This window comes from Saccostrea echinata, unplaced genomic scaffold (genome assembly GCF_033153115.1).
Source record: "Saccostrea echinata isolate AGI-Se365-2 ecotype Australia unplaced genomic scaffold, CSIRO_AGI_Sech_v1 ptg000075l, whole genome shotgun sequence".
Taxonomy (NCBI): domain Eukaryota; kingdom Metazoa; phylum Mollusca; class Bivalvia; order Ostreida; family Ostreidae; genus Saccostrea; species Saccostrea echinata.
In genome coordinates, this window is record NW_026889824.1 from 1680682 (window position 1) to 1689219 (window position 8538).

The following is an 8538-nucleotide window of genomic DNA, read 5'->3' on the forward strand; positions in this document are numbered from 1 at the left end:
CCCACTCCCCGCTCCCTCATTTAATTTTTTTTTAAAGTTTCAATAAAATTTGTCCTATCACTTACCCCCACGCACCACACCCATCCTAATGTGAAAATAGGCACTTGTTCCTCAGAGTAAGTCCATGTTAAGGTTCATTGATGCTCTGATAAGAGAGGTAACTCTCAGTGGCGTAGATTACAATTGTCCTTTTATATTTACATTACCAACTGTTATTTCCGTTTGATAATTCTTTGAAAGTTACATGCGCATTACAGCTGAATGTAAATTTCGTCAAGTGCCTAATACCGGTGTGCATGTCAATTTTCCGGGATGTCATTGTGTCTGATGTCAGTGGATGGGGAGTTTTAAATAACATGGAATGTGTCGTATTTCAATATTTATTAGACAGCATTTTTGATTTCATTACATTTACATTTTTGATTCACATCAAAATGTAAATATGAGGAATCACTGTCTAGGTTGTTGGGTACGCCAGGTTAAACAAACATCGTAAGTGTATAATGATTTTCAGTGTATATCACCGTTATTTCATGACATGACACGTCGAGCGATGCATTCATTCATTAAGAATACCTTGCAGATAAAGCTTTGATAGAATTACCATCAGATTTAAAGCGTAAAAAAAAAGTTTAAATCCCCTGTTAACATCTGCACATGTTGCCTTTATAATGCACACATTATCAACAAAAATCTTGAATGACATATTTGTAAGCATTAGTATTTATCAGTTGTTTTCTTATTGCTCAAAAATACCAGAAATTGGGTCAAGAGAATAATTTTCTTTTTTTTTTTCTAATATGAACTTGTTCCTGGAAAGAACTGGGTACGTTAGGACCGATTATCGGCCCTGTAAAATTGGCAAAACTTAAACGCACGATTACATTTTATCAACTATAATATCTATTTATTGTTAAGGTTTCCCTGTGTGTGAAATAGGTATTCATAATCGGTCTCCCCTTGTGGTTTTTACATAGAAAGACAAGTGGTTGTGTATAAGTATATTGGCTGATTGTTCCTGGTTAATGCATCTGACATGAACCATGCAGTAAAGCGTGTAATTTATATAAAAATAGAAGATACGAAGTTTTTGTTGGAATGGAAAAGGGCGAGTGGTATTGATAGCTTTTTCGTTGCCAAAAATACAATTTTGACAATTTTATATGGGCCTGACGTTCCAATTTTTTTTTTAAGTTGGAACTTTTTTTAAAATCGATTCATATATCTTAAAAAATTCATAGACAATGCGAATAATGATTGAGGAAAATTATTAGGAAAATCTTGCATAAATAAGTCATAAGGAGAGGTCACGTGAGGGGCTCTAGTACTGACGTGCTTTCTACAGCTCCGTCTTTTTGCCCATTTTTCTAAGCCTTTGCGGCAAGGATTCTATATTTTTTGTGATTTGATATTATATGTGTATCTTTTGGACTCTGGATATATGTTTCCCGAACTTTTTCCTGGTTTTTTTGGATTTATTTTCTTTGTGTTGCTTTATGCTTTGTGTTTAAACCTATCTGCCCGTACTACCGGTGAGTAGGTATTCACGACCTATTGAACTACCTGGTTTACCTGGTTAACGGAACAGTAAACAGTAAACATGGAAGGGGTACAGACCCTAAAACAGATAACAAATAAAGATAAAATATTCTCCGACTATGATATAGCAGAAGCAGCAGGTACCGTAGTTTCTGATGTGATGTGCATACAGAAGGATAGAGATTTGTGGCGGATATACATCAAATCCGCGGACAGTAGAGCTACACTAATAAATGGGGGATTTACACTCGGAAGCAGAACTGTCCAGGTTTTTGACACAAATCAATATTCCGCAGGGACGGAATCTTCGGATGAAAATGTCGTTCGTGTCTTGGTGAAGGGAGTTCCCCTCTCTGTAGAAGATAGATGTATTATAAACATGCTTGAAAGCTTTGGTGCTAAGTTAACCAGCGACATCAAATACGAAAAAATTAGAAACCCTAAAACTCACAGAATGACTGAAATTTTGAATGGAAACCGTTTTGCATATATGTCACCTTTGGAAAATGGAAAGTTCCTACCGCGCTCTGCCACATGCGCTGGTCTTCGCTGTACCATATCTCATAAAGGTCAGCCTGTCCGTGAAAAAAAGAAGAAATGCACAAATTGCTGGGCGGATGACCATTTTAGGAGCAACTGTGAATTCGAGCAGTGCTGTAGGATTTGTAAACAGCCTGGACATTTTCCGGGATCTGATCAATGTAAGTCATATGTTGCTAATCAAGAGGATATATGGTGTGCTTTTCTGGGCAGGAAAATCCTTTGTCCAACTTCTTTCCCACCGAAATCAAGGTTTTCCAACAATCGTACCAATCAGCGGAGCATGCCTACCAACATATAAAGTCCTTACGATCGGGAGACCTTGGCCGTGCAGAAGCCGTTTGTAAAGCGGAAACTGCCTTAGAAGCCAAGCGCATAGGAGGTCAGGTTCTTGAATCAGATGCATGGTTATCATCTAAAGATTCAGTTATGAGTGAAATTTTGGAGGCCAAACTTGAACAAAAGAAGTAAGAAAAACAGATATCCTGGTGGAATCGACATGGGACGAGTATTGGGGTAGTGGGCTGAACTTGAATGGAACATCGCATACAGTCATGCAGCATTGGCCGGGCGAAAATAGACTCGGGCGCCTGCTCGACGGTATGGCCGCCAAATTAAAACGCCCGAACTCCAGATCAGGATCCAGTAGCAGCACCAGAACGGCGAGGAACAACAAAGGAAAAAGTCATAGTTAGAAATACAGCAATGGTAAAACTAGAAAATAATGAATAAGCTAAATATAATTTCAGTTAACTGCAGAGGTTTAAATACTGCAGAAAAGCGAGTAAAGTTTTATACATGGATAAATGATAGTCTGTTTGATATCATATTCATTCAAGAAACTCATTATATCGAAAAGAATGTTTTAAAATATGATGCTCGTTGGAAAGGTGTACTCAGATTCCCAATATAGCAGGGGTGTTTCAATACTATTTAGAAAAGATTTACCTAGCAGAATAATTAGCACGCATAGATCAAACGATGGTAGAAAACCTCTGGTGAATGTAGATTATGATGAGAAAATTATAAAACTTGTCAATATTTATGCACCGAATGATATTAATAATAGATCTGATTTTTTTAAACGTGCTAAAGACTGGATAGGTAAATATACAGAAAGTTTTGAAAATATTTTGATATGCGGAGATCTGAACTGTATATTAGACAATAATAATGATAAAAGTATTCATTCCTTAAAACAACTATTGAATAGTTTAGACTTGCATGATTTATGGAAAACTATGAAAGGTGATAAACAAGGATATACCTGGTGTAATGGAGAAAATTCTCCAACAAGTAGAATTGACTATATTTTACTTTCAAATACTTTTTGTTATCAATGTAAAACTATAAGACCCCAAAACATTCCTGGTTCACATTCAAATGGAAGTAAAATGTCTGATCATAAATTTATAATTGTTTCTATTTTGTAAATGAAAACCTTAGAGGTCCAGGATACTGGAAATTTAACACATCTTTAATTGAAAATGAAAGTTTTATCAGTGATATGAACATTTTTCTCAAACATTATAATTTTGATAGAGAAAATCCAATAGAATCTTGGGAAGACTTAGAGAGAAATATAAGAAAAATTTGTATAAACTTTTCTAAGAATCTATCAAAATCTTAAAAAAGTACAATAAATTTTATTAAAGAAGAATTAAATAAAATAGAAGACCTACCCTATGAAAAAATAGAAATGAAAAGAAAAAGAAGATAAGAAAACGAGTTAACAGAACTGATTAACAAAAAAGCAAAAGGTGCTCAAGTTAGATCAAGGGCAAATTGGATTGAAAATGGAGAGAAAAATACTTCATATTTCTTAACCTTAGAAAAGAAAAGGCAGATATCAAATATAATAAAATCTTTAAATACTGAACACGGAACTGTTTTTGATGAAGATGAAATATTACAATCAACATGCATCTTTTTCGAAAATTATACACGTCAAAAAATGAAGCTGATAATAAGATAGATGAATATCTCAACGATTTACAGTTAGAATATACTATAAATGATAAGGAAAGAAAAGAACTAGATAAACTTCCTACAATATCGGACTGTAAAGAAGCAGTGTTTAAAATGAAGAAAAATAAATCACCAGGACTTGATGGATTACCTTGTGAATTTTATCAAACGTTCTGGGAAACCATTTAAGATTTTTATTATATTACTCTCAAGGAGATTTTTGCAAAAAACGAAATGACATATACACAAAGGTTATCTTTAATAACTCTTTTATTTAAAAAAGGAGACTCTAAGAATCTGACAAAATATAGACCTATTAGTCTAACAAATACTGATTATAAAATAATTGCCTTTATCTTAGCTAACAAACTACAAAAAATACTGGATAATGCAATACATGTAAATTAATCGGCATATATAAAAGGGCGTAAAATAGCCTTAAATGCAAGATTAATTGTTGATATTTTTACGTATTGTGAAGAAAATGACCTGAATTCAATATTGTTATTTCTTGATTTCCAAAAGGCTTTTGACTCTGTTGAATGGAATTTTATGCTGAAAGTTCTTAAAAAATACAATTTTGGAGAAAATTTCTTAAAATGGATCACCATATTATATAATAAGCCTATATTTAGAATAAAAAATAATGGGTGGATATCTAAAACATGTGATATGCATAGAGGTATAAGACAGGGATGTCCTGTTTCTGGAATTTTATTCCTATTTGTAGTAGAAATATTAGCCATTGCTATTAGATCAAATCCTAGCATAAAGGGTTTTCAAAAACCTGGAATGACTGATATCATAAAGATAATACAACATGCAGATGACTGCACACTTCCTTTAAAAGATAAGAAGCCCCTTAAACATTCTTTGGAGGTTATAAAAAATTCAGTAATGTATCTGGCATGAAACTAAACATGACCAAACAGAGTGTCTTTTAACAGGTCAGTGGAAAAATTTGTACAAAAATTTGTGCAAATAGAAAATGTTGACGTCAATAATTCCTGCATAAAAGCTCTAATGATTTACATAGGACATAACAAAGAAATATGTTACAATAAAAACTGGACAAAAATTTTAGATGATTTAGAAAAACTTTTTGAGTCTTGGAAAAAAGAAAATTAACATTTTTTGGCAAAGTCTGTGTAATTAATAGTCTAGCAATATCAAAGATTATATATGTTGGGTCAATTTCAAGTTTTCCAAATGAATATGTAGTTAAGAAATTACAAAGTCTATTTTAAATTTTGTATGGAATAAAAAAGACAGAATTAAAAGAAACACGCAGATTGGAAGTGTCCAAGATGGAGGAATTGGTATTGTTGATGTACCTTTAAAACTAAAATCCATAAAATTATCTTGGATTAAGAACATATTAAGTAAAAAAAAAAATTCCTTATTCTTGTTTGTAGATAGTTTGTGTAAGGAAAGAAATTTTGATTTTGAATATCTATGTAAAGCAAATATTATTGATACAAAAGATAATCGAATTATGGGAAACTTTCCTTTGTTTTACAAAGAAATGCTTATATTTTTTAATGAATGTAAAAGAAACAAAAGAGAACTGAGTCTGAACGCTTTATTAAAGGAACCATTGTGGTGTAATAATAAAATTAAGTACAAAAACAAGCCGCTGTGTTTTGTAAATTGGCTGAAAAGTGGATTTAAATATATTGGTGATATTGTAGACAAAAATGGTATGCAACCTATAGAATGGTTTTATAATAAACTTGTTTGTAAGAGAAACTGGATTTGTGAATATGTGATAAAGAAAAATGTAGTTTTTAAAAACTTTTGTAGATCATGAATTTACAAATATACAGTATGAAAACATCATGTATGAGAATACTTCATATGAATTACTATACCAACATCAAGTTAAATTGTATGATATTACTTCAAAATTGATCTATAACATTCTATGTCATGATAAATTTAAACCTCCGTTACATCAATATTATTATGAAAAAATGTTTGAAATTCCAAAAACAGCTTGGAAATCTATATATGAACAAAAAATATTAGCTATTGCAGATAGAGGGGTAACAGACTTCAATTATAGATTATTAAATAACTTACTATGTAATAGAGAAATGTTGAAGAAATGGAAAATTGTTGAAAATGAAATGTGTGTTTTTTGTAAAGATGTAAAAGAAAACAATGAACATCTTATTCTAAAAGGTCAGAATGTTTCTCATATATGGAATACTGTCCAGCAAGTTTTGAAATTTGATATATCATGGAAAAATATTGTTATTGGATTTTGTAATGAAAAAAATGAGAAGATATTATTTTTGAATAGCATAATATCCCTGATTGCTTGTAAAATTTACAAATACAAAATGTACTGTAGACTAGAAAACAAACAAGAAAAGCCTCACGAAATATGTTATCATATTAAGAGTATATTGAATATTTTTTCTGAGGTATATAAGAAAATTCACCATAAAAATATTTTAATGTCATAAAATGTATTAAAGTCAAATTATGAATCATTAACCCATTGTAGAATAAGCCTGTTGTTCTACAAATCTTATCTGGGAGACAATTAATAGACTGTATCTGTGCTGGAGGTGTGGTCTCCCAGATATTACAAGGTACCTATACAATATTATACATATAATATTTAGCTGTTTTTTTTTTTTGTTTTTTTTGTTTTTGTTTTTTGGTCTGTTTTTTTTTGTTTCTCATTTTGATAATTTGTGATAAATTATTCTATATACTCTATAAATGGCAGATAGTAATGTTTCAAAAAATCAAATCAGTGCATTGTATGTAACATGTATGGGATGTTTTGTTTTCAAATAAATGATTAAAATTTAAAAAAAAAAAAAAAAAAAGTCATAATTTTGATACACGCACAATTTTGTCAGAAGCATTACGTACGAACCTTGTGTCATCTGTAAGGATGAATCAAGTTTCATTACATCGTGTGTTTGATGAAATCGTTTTGTAAGAAAATTATATTCCTACAAACTATTACTTTCGTTCCAGCAATCAAAGATAGATGAATTGAACTAAAAGTTTAAAATCGTTTTCTGGAACATAAGATGGGTTAAAGTTTTCGGTTCAGAGAATTTACATATTTCATTTTACGTAACGTTAAAGTCAGTAATGCTGTTTTGACGTTATTACGTCAAATTTGTAATTAAAAAAAAACTCCCCATTTTTCGAGACCTCTGACGGTAAAATGGTTAGTACTAATTTCAAAAAAATAAAATGATTTTAAAAGGACACATCGTAGGCATGTTTGTAAAAAATCTTCATAAAATTTAGAGACAGGGCCGCTAAGATGGCTTATCGTACCCAGTCCTTAATGATTTATTTGTGGCAAAACGGAGACAAGTACACATTTTTAAGACAGAATGTGTGTTTTAACCAAAAAAATCAATCTCACACATTTCAAGTTTTGCAATTAAATTATCGTACGCATTTTTTCAACACAATCTTTAAAAAAAAAAAAAAATAAAAATCATTAAATTTAAGTAAGAACCTTGGATTTTCAGAGTTTATCTACATGTAACGGGGCGTAAGAAAACAATGTTAAAACTGACTTTTATATTGACCTCTGATTTTGAAGTTCACTATTTGTTTCACCTTTATTGTTAAAAATAGAACCTTTTTTCAAATTATAATGCAAACGTAAAGCTGCTGGCGTGGGAATGAATAACTATAAGGCATTATTAGGTCATCACACATATATTTAAATTACTCATTTATCAAATTATCTTTTCCAGCGATTTTCTGCTTTTTAAACAGTTTATAACATCTACAACCTCTTCAACAGTTATATTAACATCTAGTTCATCAGTATTTATACAATATTCTGTATTCGAAAAATCAGTTTATGTATCATCTTTACAGACTCCTGGGTTTCTGAAATTGTCAAAAAAATTCTTCTACACTAAGTTTACAATTGTTTTCTGGCCCACGATTCTTTAAAAAAGCAATTTAAAAATTCCTTTGGCGAAGTGAGCCTCAGATATTCTTACTGGCTACTTTGTAATCGCATAAACTCGCATTTTGCCTTATACATTTTTTATAAATCTCTAAATCTCTCATTAAACCAGGGTTTATTTCTAACAACATCCTTATGTTTTTGTTTACAGTATGATTACAATATGGCTCAAAAACCTCATTCAGACAATGTGTAAAACTAACACCCTTTTTGGCCTATTACATTTTGCGTTTTTACATGTTGCGTCGAGGTTAAGGGAAAATGTGATAACACTCTCTTTGGATTTAATATTAGAATTTAGACATTAAGACTTTTTTAAATCACATCTCCTGATGTTTCAAAAATCTGTCAATTCTATATGGTATTTTAAAAAAAAATTAGAAACATTTTAATTCAAGTTTTGTGTTCCTAAAATTCTATGTCGAAATTCAAACAAATGTTATTAACACCAATTACTTGTGTAAAACTAGAGGTGAAACTTATCCATCCAAACTCAGCATGCTCAGGGAGAAACAACTTCCCGAAGCGCC